This window comes from Phascolarctos cinereus, unplaced genomic scaffold, assembly GCF_003287225.1.
Source record: "Phascolarctos cinereus isolate Bilbo 61053 unplaced genomic scaffold, phaCin_HiC Scaffold_726;HRSCAF=1367, whole genome shotgun sequence".
NCBI lineage: Eukaryota > Metazoa > Chordata > Mammalia > Diprotodontia > Phascolarctidae > Phascolarctos > Phascolarctos cinereus.
In genome coordinates, this window is record NW_027556098.1 from 127,310,184 (window position 1) to 127,329,965 (window position 19,782).

General features: G+C 37.8%; 1 protein-coding gene across 5 annotated transcripts in view; it reads right to left on the reverse strand.

The window, feature by feature from the left end:
• PIK3CB (phosphatidylinositol-4,5-bisphosphate 3-kinase catalytic subunit beta) overlaps positions 1-19,782 on the reverse strand; it is a 192,147-nt gene that overhangs the window by 117,093 nt on the left and 55,272 nt on the right. For 4 of the 5 annotated variants that reach the window (XM_078146783.1, XM_020986126.2, XM_020986128.2 and 1 more), the window contains one exon: positions 5,734-5,847. The exons of the other annotated variant lie outside the window; for it this stretch is intronic. The gene's annotated coding sequence lies outside the window, so the exon portion shown is untranslated. The remainder of the gene's footprint in view (positions 1-5,733; positions 5,848-19,782) is intronic. 5 annotated transcript variants of the gene reach the window in all.

Consider the following 19,782-nt stretch of genomic DNA (forward strand, 5'->3'; position numbering starts at 1 on the left):
CATAAACAAAAAATAGAAGTGTCTCAACTTCTCTATTAGGGCTTCTTTCATATTTAACTAATAGACAATAATTCCATACCCTTTCTCAGCAGTGTGGCAAAAGAAAAAAATAAGCACCAAGCTGCTGTTCTTAAAGCATTTTTTGCAAAACTGCATAAGGAAAGACTGATGTTATGGTGGCAATGCATATTGGGTATAATTCATTATTCATAATTATACAGTATAATATAATTCAAACTACATTGTTTGATAGTAATCCACATTGTTGTTTAAGGAATCAGTTTGTGATAAACCTCTATGATCTGAAGAGTTGGCAATGATGTTTGATATTAACTCATCTCTGCTGTCATTGCAAGAAATTGCTTTTCTTATATTAAAAAATAAACCTGCTAACAGGCTCTTCTGTGATATATGGAATCAATCTCTCCTTTCTCTGTTAATAGTGAAAGGAACTGACAGGCCATGACTAAAAGCATGTGGCTGCTTTGACTTCTTTTTCCTTGAGATTATAGCCTCTGTGATACATGAAACTTGACAGAGAAGTACATTTAGAAAGAAGCATCACAACGTTATCCATTCCACAACCTACAGCACTATTAAACTACACTTTACAAAAGATATTTTTAGGAAACATAATCAAGAATGCTGAACAGCTGAGAAAGAAGGAGCTCAAGAACCATGTCCTATACATTTCTGAAATTCTTAACCTCATCACATTGCTTTCTACTTAATAGTTACGTGAACAACCGGAGGGTGCTATCTTGCTCTTTTGGTATCTTCAAGTATAATATACTGTTGAGTTATCTTAGTTCTGATGGCTTTATTAGCCCACACAACCCCCCAATCATAATATAATCCATAATGCATTTTGTAACATTACTTGCACACAAACCAGTATTTCAATATTTGCTGAATAAAAGAATTTTTTCGAGAACTAAAACTATATTTACTTTATAAATATCTAGTGATTTTAAAAATACTGTCATTTATCCATTTGACAAATAGTATCTACCATGAGAAGGTACATGAAAGGAGGAAAACAGAACGCAGCATAGAGAGGAATGTGTGAGATCCCAGATTCAAATCATGAGCAAGCAATGATAGGAAGGTAACTCCTGTGGTCTCAGAAAGAAAGCCTACAGGAAGAGTGGATGAGGAGGAAAGGTGAAAATGCTTGAAAAGAGTGGAGTAGAGAAGAAAAAAAGTCTAACTTTGGAGGTGGGAGGGGGGCTCATTGATTAAAGCTCCTATGGTCTGTGAAAGGAGATAGGGAGCTTGAGCTAAGTGTGGCCTGGGGAATCTAGTGCTTGAAAAATCCACTTGTCCTACAAGAGGGGAGTTGGAGTAAAAAGAGGAGGAAGGGAAATAAGACCAAGTCTGTGATTACAAAGTAAGTAAAAGACTGAACTACTTGCACAGCAGACATGTTGACTCTAAGGAGAATACCAAAGGAAGTATACCAAAAAATATTTTAAATAATGGAGGGTTAATAAATGTAGAAACACCCAAGACAACAACTTCAAATGATAAGACTTATTTTGATATATAAATTCCGGTATTTGGGGGACATGCTGTTTGCAAAGTAAAACTGCCCTCATCTAAAGATTAACTGATTCATTTAGTCAGAGATGCATTCTCCAGGAAATTCACCTTGTTGGGTTCATCAGAATGTGAATTTTTCTCCAAAATAGATGTCACTAATACAGAAAAGTTTTACATGATTGCATGTGTGTAACCTATATCAGATTGCTTACCATTCAAAAAGAAGGAAAAGGAGGGAATGGGGAGAGGACAGAATTTGGAACTCAAAACTTTTGTAAAAAAAAAAATTTTTTTAAGGGGGTTGGAGCCAAGATGGCAGAGTAAAAGCAGTGACTTGCTTGAGCTCTCCCCCAAACCCCTCCAAATACCTATAAAAAATGGCTCTAAACAAATTCTAAAGCAGCAGAACCCACAAAAAGACAGAGGGAAACAAATTTCCAGCCCAAGACAACCTGGATGACTAATCAGAAAGGCATAAAGTGCCGGGCTGTGAGAGAAGCACAGTATGGCATGGAAGCGCAGGCCACAGCAAACCTGGAGCAGGCCTCAGAGGAGGGAATTGCAGGCAGCTGTGGCGGTTTTCAGACTCCTCAATCCACCAATGCCAAAGACAACTTAGAAGGTCAGTGGGAAAAGTCTGTTTCTGTGGTGCTGAGAGAGGAACGCTGGGTCTCAACTCCAGTTCCCTGAGCATGGCCCTGGGGAGGCAACTGCCTCCTGAGCTTCAGGCCCACAGACTGAGGGGGAATCCAGTGGCTGATCAGAGAAGGATTGCAGGGATCTTCTGACAGTGCTGAGGCAGGAATCTCTTGCTTTGCCCATGCTTGGATCTGGGTCACAGTTCTGGGTGGCAGTCCTGGGGTGAGGAGGAGTGTTGGCATGGTGGAGCTTGTAGTGGCTGTGGAGAAGAAACCCTCATAGTTCCAAGAGAGAAAAGACTGCTTGTGGTCACTCATAGACCAGAGCACAGGCCAAGAATGCAGTAAACACCTCACCCCTTATCATACCACCTTGGAAGAACTCAAAATTTACAGGTCTCTACAAGTATCTTTGAAAACAGCTGTACAAACCCCCAAAGCTTGGGACAGCACATTCTCCACACTGGAAGCAGACTTTTACCTTAACAAACAGTTTAAAACTCAAGTAATTGGCTGGGATCATGAGCAAGCAGCACAAAAAGAGTCAGACTATATATTATCTTACTTTGGTGACAAAGAAGATCAAAACATACAACCAGAAGAAGACAACAAAATCAAAGCTCCCACATCCAAAGCCTCCAAGAAAAATATGAATCAGTCTCAGGCCTTGGAAGAGCTCAAAAGGGATTTTGAGAAGCAAGCAAGAGAAGTAGAGGAAAAACTGAGAAGAGAAATGAGAGGGATGCAAGAAAATCACGAAAAACAAGTCAACAGCTTGCTAAAGGACACCCAAAAAAATACTGAAGAAAATAACACCTTAAAAAATAGCCTAACTGAAATGGCAAAAGAGATCCAAAATGCCCTAAAAAGAAAAATTGGCCAAATGGAAAAGGAAGTCCAAAAGATTACTGAAGAAAATACTTCCTTAAAAATTAGAATAGAGCAACTGGAAGCTACTGACTTTATGAGAAATCAAGATGTTCTAAAACAAATCCAAAAGAATGAAAAAAAGAAAGACAATGTGAAATATCTCATTGGAAAAACAACTGACCTGGAAAATAGATCCAGGAGAGAGAATTTAAAAATTATTGGACTATCTGAAAGCCATGATCAAAAAAAGAGCCTAGACATCATCTTTCAAGAAATTATCAAGGAAAACTGCCCTGATATATTAGAACCAGAGGGCAAAATAGAAATTGAAAGAATCCACCAATCTCCTCCTGAAAGAGATCCCCAAAGGAAAACTCCTAGGAATATTGTAGCCAAATTCCAGAGTTCCCAGGTCAAGGAGAAAATATTACAAGCTGCCAGAAAGAAACAATTCAAGTACTGTGGAAACACAATCAGGATAACACAAGATTTAGCAGCTTCTACATTAAACGACTGCAAGGCATGGAATATAATATCATGGAAGGCAAAGGAGATAGGATTACAACCAAGAATCACCTACCCAGCAAAACTGAGTATAATCCTTCAGGGGAAAAAATGGTCATTCAGTGAAATAGAGGACTTTCAAGCATTCTTGATGAAAAGACCAGAGCTGAATAGAAAATTTGACTTTCAAATACAAGACTCAAGTGGAATGAAGAGGCAAACAGGAAAGAGAAATCATAAGAGCCTTATTTGTGGATGGATAGATAGATAGATAGATAGATAGAGGGCACAGGGTGAGTTGAAGATTAAGGGGTCATATCTGGAGAATAAAATTAAGGGATGAGAGAGGATTATACTCGGAGAAGAAGAAAGGGAGAGGTAGAATGGGGTAAATTATCTCACAAAAAAAACCCAGAAAAGTCTCTTACAGTGGAGGGGAAACAGGGGAAGGTGAGAGGGAATGAGTGACTCTTATTCTCATAGGATTTGGCTTATGGAGGCAATAACATACACATTCAATTGGGTATGGAAATCTATCTTACCCTACAGGAAAATAGAGAAGAAGGGGACAAGAGAGCAGGGGGATGATAGGGAGGAGGGCAGATTGGGAAAGGGGGTAATCAGAAGTAAATACTTCTGAGGAGGAACAGGGTCAAAAGAAAGAATAGAATAAATGGGAGGGCAGGATAGGATTAAGGGAAATAGAGTTAGTTTTTCACAACATGTCTACTATGGAAGTGTTTTGCATAACTGCACACGTATAACCTATATTGAGTTGCTTGCCTTTTCAATGAGGGTGGGTGGGGAGGGAGGAAGACAGAAAATTTGAAACCCAAAGTTTTAAAAACATATGTTTAAAAAAATGTTTTCACGTGCTACTGGGAAATAAGAAATACAGGAAATGGGATACAGAAGTCTATCCTGCCCTACAGGAAAATAGAAGGGGAAGAGGATAAGAGAAGGCGGGGAGAGACAGAAGAGAGGACAGACTAGGGGAAGGGATATATGCAGAATGCATGCCATCTTGGGGTGGGGGGAGGGATGAGATGGGGTGAAAATTTAGAACTCAAAATCTTGTGGAAGTAAATATTGAAAACTAAAAATAAATAAATTTATATTAAAAAAAATATTTTTTAAAGGAATATTAAAGTACCTCCACAAGATCTTAAGTTTTCAGGCACACAATCATAGTTCAGGTCTTTACTTTCTCTATCCTGGACTACTGCAAAAGCCTCCTAATCAGTCTCCTTGACTGCCGATATCTCCCCCTCTCCAATTTAACATTCTCACAGCTACCAAATTCTGAATGCACAAGTCTGATTATATTACTCCCTTACCCAGGAAGATTCAGCAGCAATCTGCTACCTCTCAGATAAAATACAAATTGTTCTCTCTGGCATGTTGAGCCTTTCCCAATTTTTAGACTGATCTCATGGAACTACACCTTAGGCACTCTACATTCCATCCCAAGCAGCTTATTAATAGCTAAGTATTATTCTTATTCTATTAGGTAACATTTTGTCTTATGCCTCTAGGTGCCCAAGCAAAATAATATACTTGGAAAGCTAACCCTAGACCCGTCTTGGAACCTCCAGCTCCTTCATGGATAAGCTCAAGGGTTGTCTTCTACATGAGGCCCTTTCTGATCACTTCACTGTTAGTATAGATGGCAATGGTAGCTCCAGGAAACCACTTCATGTTTATTTTATATATATTGTGTATTTATTTATTAGTTCACCTGTTAGTTCCCAGTAGAATGTAAGTTACTTGTAGGCAGGGAATATTTCATTTTGTCTTTCTATTTCTAGAACCAGAGACAGAAGGTATTGATAAATGCTCATGTAACTGAATCAATAATTTAAAGGGTAGCATCAGTAAGAAATGAAAAGAGTTAAAATATTTATTCTAAGAGGTTAAAAGATTAATTATACTTGTTTCTACTGAATAGTTATTTAGTGCAATATGGCCTGTTGTCCAAGTACTACCCAGTGTATCAAAATTTTCCAACTGAAAAGTAAAGATATCAATTTTTTAAAGTAAGATGAAAACAACTAGAAATAACCAATATTAATTCGTCCTTTTCACCTATTCCAAGTGTTCATTGGGGGGAGGGGGGGCAGAGCGGGGCGGGGGGAGACACAAAATAATAAACTAAAGGATAAAAAAATTAGGTACTTACTGAAGAAAGACAGCCCCCATTTCAGCTTTTTAGGATCATAGGCAAATTTTATTTTAAACCTTAAAATAAAATTCTGTGCTTTTACTGATGGCTTCCTCAGATTTTGAAGATGATCTACAATAAAGAAAAATTTCAAATGTTAATAATCCAAAATGCAATCTATAATAGATTGAAATTTTTGATGTTTATGGTACAGCAATTTTAACTATTTTTTAACTATATTTAAGAAATGGAAACTGCTTAACTATATGTATGACCAATTAACTTCATACCTCAATTTCCTCAACTCTAAAACCAATAGATAAGGGAACTGTTATCACATAGGAAAATATTTTCTGTACTTAAAAGTTTCCTTTCTCATATTTTTGTTCTTTTCTTTATAGTAATCCTGGGGAAGAAGGAAGGGGTAGAGAAAAAAGAAACCATAGTCAAAAATTGGGCGGGGGGGGGCGCGCCAGCAGAATTTCACTACCAAAAATGTTTTCGTTGGTGCTTCTTAGTATTTGTTATAAGGTTGTTCTATTTTAAGCAACAACAAATAAGAAAACTATTTTATTATGTTGTATTTTGGTTGTTTCAGTCATATCCAATTCTTTGTGACCCTATTTGGGGTATCCTTGGCAAAGATATTGGAATGGTTTGCCACTTCTTTCTCCAGCTCACTTTACTGGTGAAGAAATGGAAGCAAACAAGTTTAAGTGACTTGCCCAGGGTCATACAGCTGGGTAGCATCTGAGGCAATATTTGAATTCTGGTTTTCCTGACTCCAGGCTCCACCATCTATTCACTGTGCCACCTCGCTGCCCATCTGTTTATTATAAAGCAGGCTAATTCTGCCTCTTCTAACCCTGCGTTCGATATTTTCCCTCAACATATCATGGTTCCATGATTTCATCAGTGTAGGCCCTTGCTGGGCCAAGTCAGATCACAATTCTCTGTGCCTTACTTACTAGATAAACTTCATAAGTTGTTGAGAACAACAACAAAAAAAATTAATCCACCTTCATTCAACCATGCTGATAATGATTCTTTCTATACCTTGCTAGGCTGCACTGCCAAAAAACTGAGACACCCTCTATCACCAGTCCCAGTTTCAAATCCCGTTTTGCTTAATAGGACTTGCTAGATCTTATACTCCACTGCCACTGAAAAAGCAACACCACCATTTACTAACGAATAAAACTGCCATGAAACCAGCAACACAATTAGACTTGGAGACTGGTGGCACAGTGGATAGTAAGCTGGACCTGGAATCAGAAAGACCTGTGTTCAAATCCAGCCTGAGATGCTTCCTAGCTGTATGACCTTAGGCAGGTTACTTAATTTCTGCTTCCCTCAGTTTCCTCAACTATAAAATGGGAATGACAACAGCACCTATCTCTTAGAGTTGTTGTGATGATAAAATGAGATATTTGTACAGAGCTTTGCAAACTTTAAAGCACTATATAAATGCTAGCTATCACTATTAAAACAGTTTTATAGGTAAGCTTATCAAAATTTTAGAAAATTATATCATCAGCATTTTTTCTAGTCAATACTAGTGGATTATTTAGATGATAGCATGACCAATTCATTTTGGTATTTTGGTCTTTTGGAGTATAAAATCTTAGCCAACATGGGCACAAACCACAATGACTAAAGGAAGAAGACTAACTCTATTATAATTTGGGCACTATAGCTGGAATAATACTAGAGATGACAATTCAAATTTAGGGAAATGCCCCTAAGAGACCACAAGTAATGTTTGAGTATTTATATAAAAGAAATCACAGAATTTGAGACTTGGAAGGAACCCAAACAACCATCTATCTAGTCCAATCCACACCTGAAAGAAATAACCTATACCTATTAGGAGCCTAACTGCTCTCTCACCATCCTAGCCCATCCTACGAACCTAAGCAATTTTCCTTAAGCACAGACCTGACCATGTGACTCCCCTACTCAACCAACTCCAGTAGCTTCCTATTTCCTCTAGAACAAAATATAAACTATTATATAACCAGAACCAATTTATCTTTCCAGATTTATTGGACGTTGTTTCTTCTCCCTGTGTAATCTAGTCAAACTGGCTTTCTTCTCTGTCGCATACACATCTCACACCCACATGCCTTCTTACCTACAACCCTTCTTACCTACAGTTTGGGGAGAAAAAATTAGATTCTGGTAGAAATCCAAGATTTTAAAAAGTATATGGGATGGGGGGTATTTTTTTTATTAAGAAGAATTAGTTATACTCATTTTCTAACAAAGACGTTAAGAATTTGGAAAGGGAAAGGGTATACAGAAGGGAGAGAAAGATGAAAAACTGAAAATATTAGAAAAGGAGTTTTAAGCTGTTGGTATCTTCATCTTTGCTAGTTATTATGTTGGTGACTTAGAATTTTTTTTCCTTTTTTAAAATGAACTTTTACTGGAAAAAAATAAGATGAATGGGTTATGCAAGATTTTCTCCAAGTTCCCTTCAAATTATAAATTACTGTGATTCTATGAGTTAACAGAGTAGGACAAATTCACAATCCTTCACCTAAGTACAGGGTGTTCCAAAAGTCTTAGTGCAACTTTAAGCTCTAGTGGTTTAAAACTGCACTAAGATTTTTGGGATACCTTTCATTTCTAAGATAATGACAAAACACAGCTAAGGAAACAGAGGTCTATCCTCTGTGGTATTAACCTCAAATGATTTGCTATCTTCATTCTATGAATTCCTATAAACATTCTCTGTCTGTAACACTAATATTGGCCATTATTCCTATACCTCAAGAGAGGCATCACAGCTTTTGCATAAAAGAACTGGACTCAAAACAGCCAGGAAGATGTGATGTGTAATCCTAGATGAGTCACTTAACATTTCAGCCCTCTAAGTAATTCTGTTAGAACATTAAGAGGCAGAAAAGTCGCTGGGGATTTTCCTCACCTGAAAGTTGTCTATATACCAATGAAATTACAAATCCTATCCCTATCCTTACTTAAGCTTTAAATTCTTTTGTCTTGTGTCCCCACAGGAAGATTATAAATTACTGTTGCAATAAGATCACCAAAATGTCTTTCCTTATACCTCAGGTTAACAGTGAAGAACACAAAGAAATAGAAAACGATAATGGATAACTATTCATAGGCAAATCTAATAAAATGTAAAATTGACTTATTTAGCACTGGTCTACTGAATCATCTATTCATTTGAACTGTTAATTACTAGCTCCATCCCCTCTACTGGAACAAATATGTTTACCACCCTGACACAGAATAGTTACTAAAAAAGGTCTTATTGTTAGCTTATAGAATAGAATGTTTCAAATTACACTGAATCTAAGTCCTATGCTATTCTGAGGAAAAGAGCCTCTGAGAAGGTTCCAGATATTATTAGCATAGTGGATAAAAATGGTCTATTTGGAGGCAGGAAGAAATGGTGGATCTGAATCTCGCCACAGACATTAGATAGGGGGAAATTACTTAATCTCTCTCAGCCTCAGTTTCTTTATCTGTAAAATGAGGAAACTTGTAGCACAACTTACAGAGTTGTCAAGATCAAAAGATACCATATGTAGAACTTTGCTCAAGATGTCACAGTGGAAGCAAAAAAACCCTGTTCTCCGACAACTATTCCATCAAGGATTTAAAAGAAAAAAAAAGCACAATTACACTGAGTCAATTTTGCCAGACTGGGTCCAAACAAAGAGATAGCCAAAAGAGGTCCAGACAGAAAAGCCTGGCTCAGAAGTGCAGCTCACAGACTAGCTGGGGTACAGGGACAAACCAGGAAAGCCTAGAAACTGAAGCTATGAACCTAGGGCAGGGAGATGGGAGACTAAAAAGGGGGCAAACTGAAGATAACCTGGAACTTACAACTGTGTTGCTCTGACACTGAACCAAATGCTTGTTGAGTGATCTCGAACAAGGGCTCAGAAGGCTTCAGGGGCTTAGATCAGGAAGACAATGACCAGGGCATTCTCCTAGATCAGACTATCCAAGCCTAGGCTGGAGACCACCACACCAGCCTACTAGGCTCCTAGTAGTTTCTGAAGTCCTGAAAGAACAAATACCTCATTGCCCAGATTCCAGGTAATGAAGATCAGAAAAGCCCTACCAATCCTTCCATAAGTGCATAGAGTTTGGCCCCAAAACAAAGTCTTAACTCAGCAAGTAAGGCTGGAAAAATAAGTGAATACAAGAAAACTCTGCTGATACATATTATGGAGTTAGGGATATGCAAGAAACAAACCCAAAAGAGAATTTACACACACACACACAACTATGTCAATTGAAGCAAAAAAAAAACCCCAATAACAATAAAGCCTTCAACAAGGTACAATGCTCATTAATGCAAAAAACCCTAAGTACAGGCTTAGAAGAACATTATCAAATGTAATAAAAAAAGTATTTAAAACCAAAAGAAACCATTACATGCAATGAGGATATACTAGAAGCTTTCCCAATAAATACAGGAACAAGGCAAAGGTGACCCTTCCCCCCATTATTATTTCATATCATTTTGGAAATGCTAGCAATAAAACATGAGAAAGAAGTAAAAAGCATAAAGTTAAACAGAGGATATTTTCTGCTTAACAACTGTATGAAAGAATGCTCCAAATCATTAAAAATAATAGAAATGAAAATCAAACAACCCTGAGGTTGTACTCTACACTCAACAAACTAGCAAAGATGACAAAAGATGAAGGATGTTGGAAGGGTTATGGGAAGATAAGCACATTAATAAGTTGTCTGTCTGTACAGCTGTGATTATACAAATCAGTACAATTATTTTGGAAAGCAATTTGGAATTAAGAAAATAAAGTGACTAAAATGTCCATATCCTTTGACCCAGATGTTCCACTATTAGGTTTATTTATAACCCACAGAGGCCATTGATAATCAGAAGTCCCCATATGCTCCAAAATATTTATAGTGCATTCCTTATGACAGCTAAGAATTGTAAACTAACTATATGCTCAATGATTGGAGAACCGATGAATTGTGGCATATGAATGTAATTTAATATTATCCATGCTGTAAGATATGATAAACATGATGAAGAGAAAAAAGCATGAAAAGATTTAGAAGAATTGATAAAGTGATATAAGCCAAGTAAGAAAACAATGTATACAATGACCAAAGTTTTGTAAATGGAAAACAGAGCCAAGCAAATATGCACAATGACTACAACAGTGTAAACTGAAAGAACAAAAAAATTAAGAATTGATGTTGCAAAATTACAAAGAACAAGAATGACTCTAAAGAAAGGATATAAGAAGACAACCCTACCCCATTCCTTTACAAAGATGGGAGGTCCATAGTTGTGGTCCACTGTACGTATTTTCAGACCTTTTGAATGAATTGATCAATTTTGTTGATTTCCTTCTCATAAGAAATTTTTTTAATGTGGACTTGCTCTCCAGGACAGACAAAGGGAAGTAACATAGGTGAAAATTTTGGGGAGATATAGATGTGGGGGGGGGGTGTAGATAGATAAAGTTGTTTTTTTTTAACATAGAGAATAACTCTACATTACTGAGTGTGACAAGCAAAGCCTTGAAGAAAATCAAAGGTCTTCCACAAACTACTTGAATTCCTTTGAGAAATGAGGCCAAGAGATTTAAAATGATCATATAAATGAAATAAAAGCAACAAACGAGGTTCTTAAGCTTTTCTGTGTGTCATGGTCCCTTTGTCAGTCAGGTGAAAAATGTTTTTAAGTTCATCAAATAAAACATATAGACAGCAAAGGAAATCAATTATATTCAAATACAGTTTTTTAAAGTTCAAACCCCACCCTCACCCCTCCCATCCAGATTAAGAAGCTCTACTCTAGAAGAACAGAAATGAAAATGAAACAGCTGGAGGAAAGAATGGTAAAGAGAATAAACAGCTTAGACAAAACTTACTCAACTAACAAACCTCCTGAAATTTAGATTGGACCAGGCAGAAAGCAATGATTCCATGAGACAAGAAATACTTTCTAAAAAATTGAAAGCCTAAAAAAAGTTATAATATGTAAGATAAAACCTTATCAAAAACAGGCAACCTAGAAAACACATCGAGAAGTAATTTGAGATTAAATATATAAAGTGCTTTACAAACCTTAAATTATTATGTAAAGGTTAGCTATTTTTACTATTATTATTTAATCGGCTCATGTATGGTACCTGATAAACCTGAATCCAAGACTATGCTATCTTCATTAATAGTCCTATTATTGAATAATCATTATTATTAAAAGTCCTATTAGTACCATTTTCACTACTATATACCATTTCTGCCCCTAATGTTTACTTCCATAATATCCTCAAGTCACAAGTTTTGAAAAGCTGACAGGAATTTTACTGGATTACTGGGAAATATTAACCAAACTTGAAATATTTTTATACTATTTCCACTTTGGGATTTCATTTGATATATTTCAAAATAACTGTGGATAACAGTGTGAGAATGTTACTTAGTCTCAGTTCCTTTTTCTTAAAATAGGATCAAGAATTCTCATCTCATAAATGGTCAAAGGATATGAACAGGCAGATCTCAGATGAAGAAATTAAAGCCATCTATAGTTATATTTAAAAAATGTTCTAAATCACTATTGATTAGAGAAATGCAAATCAAAACAACTCTGAAGTACCATATCACACCTATCAGATTGGCCAACATGAAAAAAACAGGTAGAAGATGTGGGAAAATTGGAACACTAAAACAATGTTGGTGGAGTTGTGAAATAATCCAATCATTTTGAAGAGCAATTTGGAACTATGTCCAAAGGACTATAAAAATGTGCATACCCTTTGACCCAGCAATAGCACTTCTAGGGCTCTATCCCAAAAAGATCATACAAATGGGAAAAGGATGCACACGTACAAAAATATTTATAGCAACTCTTTTTGTGGTGGCCAAGAATTAGAAATTGAGGGGATGCCCATCAACTGGGGAATGGCTGAACAAGTTATGGTACATGAATGTAATGGAATACTACTGTGCTATTAGAAATGATGAGCAGGCAGACTTCAGAAAAACCTGGGAAGACTTGTATGGTCTGATGCTGAGTGAAGTGAGCAGAACCAGGAGAACGTTGTACAAAGTAACAGCCACGTTGTGCAATGACTAACGTTGATAGACTTAGCCCTTCTCGGCAATGCAAGGATCTAAGACATCTCCAAAGGTCTCATGATGGAAAATGCTGTCCACATCCAAAGAAAGAACTATGGAGTTTGAATGCAGATCGAAGTATATATTTGCTATTTTTTTCTTCTGTTTTATTTTGTTTCCTCTTCATATGCTTAATAGGAAAATATATGTAAAGCCTACATCAGATTGCATACTGTCTTAGGGAAGGAGGCTAGGAGGTAGGGGGAGAAAATTTTAAACTCAAAAGCTTATGGAAGTAAAGGGGCAGCTAGGTGGCGCAAAGGATAGAGCACCAGCCCTGAAGTCCAGAGGACCTCAGTTCAAATCCGGCCTCAGACCAAACACTTGACACTTACTAGCTGTGTGACCCTGGGCAAGTCACTTAATTCCAATTGCCTAAAAATTAAAAAAAAATTTTAAGCTGATGGAAGTGATTAAATCAACTTAAATTAAATTAATAAAAATTAATTTAAAATTTTTTTAAAAAAAGAATACTCATCTCAGAATAAATACTGCTTAGAAAGCTATTAAAAAATACTTCACATCAATGAGAAAACTAGCTTAACCATGCAAAAGCTACATTACTCACCAAACATACCTCTACAAATTTAACCAGACTATCTTCCCTTCACCTAATGGGACACAAAAAGGAAAGAAACTGAGACCTTGCTGGTCTTTAGCTACTGCAATGAATTAATCAGACAGTACAGGTATAGGAGGAAAAGAGTAGCCTATCCAGGGTATCTGCATTTCTGAGAGTCTGGAAGAGAACCAATAACATCAGGAGAATGATATCTTGACTTGCAAGTGAATTGGATTTAAGTGAGGCAGCCGTGCAAAACCATCAGCCTCACTCCTCCAGAGTCATTGGGTCCAGTGGCCACGTGTAGGTCAGAACGACTAGCAATGGCCCCAGATGCAGTGTGAGACCTTGGCATTTTTAAGCTAAGGTCTTTCGCAGGTCTCAGTTTGTCTGAGGTAATTACTACTCAGTAATTAAAGGCTAAATAAGAATTGAAGCAAAAAAATGGCCTCGTTTGCCTTTATAAAAAAGTCATTCAGGGAGGGGAAGACACAGAACTGGAACAATTGCTATTTACACTCACTCTGAGCCATCAGAACCCAAACAAAGCGCAAGTGAGGGCTGAGTGGGGACCTATTATTGGCCAATCAGTGAGAGCCAGAGTGATTTGGGCATAGTCAAATAACTCCATTTGAATACTAATGGGCTTTATCAAAGCCTGGTTTTCCAGAGCTATATTTCAAGAAATTATAAATAAAAACTACATGAGACAAGAGTTAATCGTCTCAATTCTTAAAAAAAAAAAAGATAGAATAGGGGCAGCTAGGTGGCACAGTGAATAGAGCCCCTGGCTCTGAAGTCAGGAGGACCTGAGTTCAAATCTGACCTCAGACACTTGATACTAGCTGTGTGACCTTGAGCAAGTCACTTAACCCGAACTACCTCACCAAAACAACAAGACAAAATTGTCTAAAATAAATAATAAAATAAAACAGTTTAAAAACACAAGTGGTGCTATGAGTTTGAAAGGGATGGTCAAACTCTCTGGGAGATAAAGGGATTTACTGGAATGTTGGAATGTTGCTTCTATAGCAATCCAAATTTAGTTCGTTTAGAGTTTAGACAGAATATAGCTCTATCTTTTTGTGGGGTTCTAGAAGTCCTTTGAATCTTCTGAATTTTCTATGGGATGAAATAAAGGATGCCTTCTACTTCCCACCCTCCCCCAAGAGACAGACTGATGAGTGATAATGGGCTTATTATTAAGGAAGAATTGAGTACCAGAAGTGATCTAAAAAAAAAATCAGAGATGAATGATCACATAGTGAGAAGAAAAGGTAAGATAGCCTACGTGCTTCACTGTTATCTGTGAAATGTCAAGAGGAGCATTCCCATGGCACACTGTATGGACTCCCTATAGAGGATTTATAGAGGGACATAGGCAAGAGTCACACATGATGAGAAGAGGCAGACAGTATGCAATTTTACCTTTGGAGGGAATGTTCACTATCTGTGATCTATTGCAGATCCAAAGTACTAAAGAATATTGGATTTTGCAAAGAAATAGCTTAAATGGTATTTTAAGTTTAAAAAAAATTGCAGCACACTAGCTCAGGCTCCAGGGCTTGGAGATGCGTTACTCTACTAAAATAACAGAAATAGTCACCTCTAGATTTCCCTACCCAACCTAAGAATCTACAACAGGACCTGGTAGTACTGAAGAGATACTGAGATAGACAAACCAGGGCAGGTAAAAAGCGAAGTGTAAAAGGTAGAAAGTCTTAGGGCAGTGCCAGAACTCCCTAAGCTCCACAGAACCCAAGCCCAGAAAAGTTGGAGTCCCCAGGCTACAGGAGGGCCATTTTGGGATATTCTACGCAGATCTAGAACTACATTCTCTAAACAAGCTGCTTCCCTCACCATTCCCCAAAGCCCAACTCATGGGGCCAATGGCCTCAGGACATTTAAGATATCCAGCTGCATGCCTAGGTAAGCAGAGTGCAGCTTGAGTGTACTTCAGGAACGGCCCAAAATCGGTACAAGCAGGCCATGCTGTGAGACCTTAGCCTAGCACAAAAACCAAGGCCCAGCAGTCCCTAAAGTTCACAGAGGGGACCCAACATAGGGGTAGTCCCCTGAGCTTAACAAATAGGGGTGAGGTGAGATGTGTTGAGGAAGGTCTGCTGAACTTGTCTTTTTGAGTTGCTACATTTTCCAGAAACACTGCACAAAGCATACTGGAAGCTCTGAATGTGTCAAGGATGAAACCCTTCCTCCCTCCACCCCAGGTGATGTAACTTGTTTGCATTCCAAACTGGACTCCCTGTGTGCCTTGGGAGTTAAGACAGGCACCAGTCAGTCTACACTAGACTGGGAAATTGCTTATGCAGCTGGGACCCTTACAGATAAGAAGGACATCCTATCTTCATAGTCTAGCAATTTCCTAGGGAAAAGAATACAAATTTTGCTTTGGCCTTGCTCCTCCCCTTCAGGAGGGGTTTTGCCCTTCTCCTAACTTTACTGCACCTTTCCCCCTCCTAGGCCTCCTCCTTTAGATGGAGATCTCTGGTATCTCCTTCTTCCTTTGCCCTGCAGTTATAAAAATGCAAATTTCTGTATGGATTGTGAACTCTTTGAGTTCCACATGCGTGTTTATTAATCTAGTTTTCATGCAAGTTTTGTGAAGCTGTGATTGCCTGCTGACAGATGGGAATGGGGAGAGGTGTTAAAGGAATCTTGGTGAAGGCTCCAGTAGGGAGAACTCGTGGAGCCCTGTAATAAAAGGGAGCTCCTAAGTCAGAGCCCAGGACTGAGGCAGATCACTCCCTCAAAGGAAGGGCCTAATCTGGCCCAGCTATACTCAGAAACAGTTAGATCTTCCCTGCACCATTCAGCTGAGGAGCTGGACTCAAGCCAAGATCCCTCTGTGAGCAAATCAAGGAAAACTCTAAACACCATAAGGAAACACCTTGATTTGAGAAATACCTAGAGACTAAATTTGAAAGAAGACCAGAAACCCAAAACAAATTCAGCTAAAACCTGAGAGGAAAAAAAAGTCCTTTAATAATACCTAGAAGAAATGAAATGAGATATAGAATAGAAAGGCTAGGAAGGAAAGAATGGGGAGGAGTATTTATGCATTAGAAAAAGACTGTGAAAAACCTCATGCATGAAGTGAATGTTCTGAAAATTAGAATGGTCCAAACAGAAGACTCAACAAGAGATGAGAAATATCAAAACCAAACCCCCAAAATTGGAAAATTGTTGTTCCTCATACAACACATTCCATTTCCCAATTCCAGGTTTTTTCACTGGCTATCCCCCATGCTTGGAATTCTCTTCTTCCTCTTCTCTCTGCCTTCTGGCTTCCCTGGTTTCCTTCCTAAAATTCTGCATTCTATAAGAAAGCAAGGACTGTCTTGACCTTTGTCTCTCCAGGGCTTAACACAGTAGTTGGCACATAGCTGGTGATTAATATAAGTTTAATGATTGGCTGTGAGGCAGAGTATGTAATATACTATGAGGCTGCAAAGACAGATTGGTGCAAGGCGGTGAGGACTTTCAAAAGAAGGAAAAAAAGAGGTTTACTTTTTTTTTTTGATGAGGCAATTGGGGTTAAGTGACTTGCACAGAGTCACACAGCTAATGAGTGTTATGTGTCTGAGGCTGCATTTGAACTCAGGTCCTCCTGACTCCCAGCTCTACTCCTCACTTTCTGAATATCCAAGCTCCTCCACAACAGCCTTCTTACTGAGACTTGCTCTCACCTTGTGGTCCTCTCTTCTGAATGGTGAATCCCATTTTCACCAGATGCCTAGACCACATTCATTTCATTCCAAGCTCCAGTCCTGACTCAGTGGACTTTTCCTATCTACTGCTCAAAAGCAGTGATCCACCAAATCCCCTACCTCACCTCTTTTTCTATCTACTTTTTATGTGCAGTCTTCCCCAAATAGAATTTGAGTTCCTTGGCAGCTAGGTGAAGCAATGGATAGTGCAGGGCCTGGAGTCAGGAAGACTCATCTTCCTGAGTTCAAATCTGGCCTCAGAAACTTACTAACCGTGTGACCTTCAGTAAGTCACTTAACCCTGTCTGTCTCTGTTTCCTTATCTGTAAAATGAGCTGGAGAAGGAACTGGAAAATCACTCCAGTACTTTAGCAAAGAAAACCCCAACGGAGTCACAAAATGTCAGATACAACTGAAAAACAGCTGAACAACATACCTCAATACCTGGTACATAGTAAGTACTTAATGAATGCTTTATTTCTCTATCTCAGATATGTAGACAATACCACTCTGATGGCAGAAAGTGAAGAGCCTCTTGATCAGAGTGAAAGAAAAGAGAGTAAAAAGCTAGTTTAAAGCTTAAGAGCAAAAAACTAGGTTTTGGCAACTGGTCCTATCACTGGCAAATATCCTATTCCTGGCAAATAAAGGGAGAAGAAAGAGAAGTAGTGTCAGATTTTATATTCTTGGGCTCAAAGATGATTGCAGACAGCAACTGCAGCCATGAAATTTAAGATACTTGCTCCTTGGAAGGAAATTATGGCAAATCTGGACAGCAAACTAAAAAGTAGGGACATTCCCTTGCAAACAAAGGTTCACATAGTCAAAGCTATGATTTTTCCAGTAGCAATGTATGGCTAGGAGAATTGGACTGTAAGGAAGGCTGAGCACCAGACAATTAACATTTCCAAACTGGTAATGGAGAAGACTTTTTTGAGAGGCCCTCTGACAGTCAATATTTAAGAAATTAATTCAGGCTATTCACTGGAAGGCCAAATACTGAAGCTGTAGCTGAAATATTTTGGCCAGATAATGAGAAGACAGGACACATTGGAAAAGACCCTGATGTTGGGAAAGATTGAAGGCAACAGGAAAAGGACATGGCAGAGGATGAGATGGATAGATAATGTCCTGGAAATAATGAACATGAACTCGGACAGACTTCAAAAGACAGTGGAGGACAGGAGGGATTGGCCTGCTGTGGTCCATGGAGTCACAAAGAGTCAGACACAAATGAACAACTGAACAACAAAAATCTTCCTATCTATTTGAGCAGCAATGGAACTCCCTCTTCTCTAAATTTCTAAAGTATGCCTTACAATGCAGCACTATTTTAATTAAGCATCTGTGGTATTTGTTATGCTTTCAAGTCTGTTAGTTGTTTCTTCAGTGAGATTATAAACTTCTTCAACCACATGTTTAACCTCTCCTAAACCCAGTAAATTCAACCTAAGAAAATGAAAGGAAAAATACAAGCAACACTTCAGTCATAGTATGCTTAAACAACCTACTACAAAGATATTTAAATAATGAATTTAAATTTCTGAATGTTGGAAAGATAATTTATATTCACAAACTGCTACTTCACTAGCAGATAACAGATTTTAGCATGAGAAAAATACAAAAGAAACATACTTGCAATCATTTGTTTCGATTTGTAATCTTCATATAGCTTTATATATACACACACACACACACACACACACACATATATACATATGCCAAAAAAATTTGTTTGTAACAGCACAATAAACTGAAAGTTTAAAACAAGTAGCCTAAAGATCTTCATAATATTGAGCTTAAGTGCTAAATTTATCTTGTCCCTACTCCCCCATCCAAATAGTCATCCCTACCTTCCTATCCCCAGGAAAATATAGTCAATTCTCATAATATGCTACTACAAGTTCTAATTTCTGTCTTAACCTGTTTTTAAAATTCTAAATCAATACATCAAATAATCTGATCTAAAGAATTTATCTGAGAAAAAAGTATCATGAGTACACCAGGCTTGGTATTCATCTAAAAAGTAGCTTATTGTTTTTTCCAATTAACAAGCTTTTTTTTTTTGGCAAGACAATAGGTGTTAAGTGACTTGTCCAGGATCACACAGCTAGCAAGTATCAAGTGTCTTAGGGCTGGATTGGAACTCACATTGTTCTGACTCCAGGACCAGTGTTCTATCCACTGCACCACCTAACTGCCCCACAAGCATTTTTAAAAAAAAAATTAACCAGTCCTTCATACTACTTCATCCACCCACTGCCATCCACATTAAGAAAAAAAAAATTGAAGCAGAAAAATAAAGACCTCAATACATAGCTAAACAGTCTGGCAAAAGAGATTTTCTCATTATTGCTTTTCACTTGTGTGAGTCAAGATACACGATTATATTTTAACCCCAGATATTTTAGGGCACAAGAGTTATGATTAGCATTAAGGACAACTCTCAGTAATTTGTAAAAACTCAAAGCTGAAGAGGGAATATGAGTCTAAGACAAAAAAATAAAGATTAAGTGAAATTTATCTTATAGTTAATGTTAACAAATTGAATCCCATTTAAATTGGGTTTAAGTACTTGGATCGGCAGGATTTTTTCAGAGGTTACCTGGTCCAACCGAGGCTCAAAAAGGT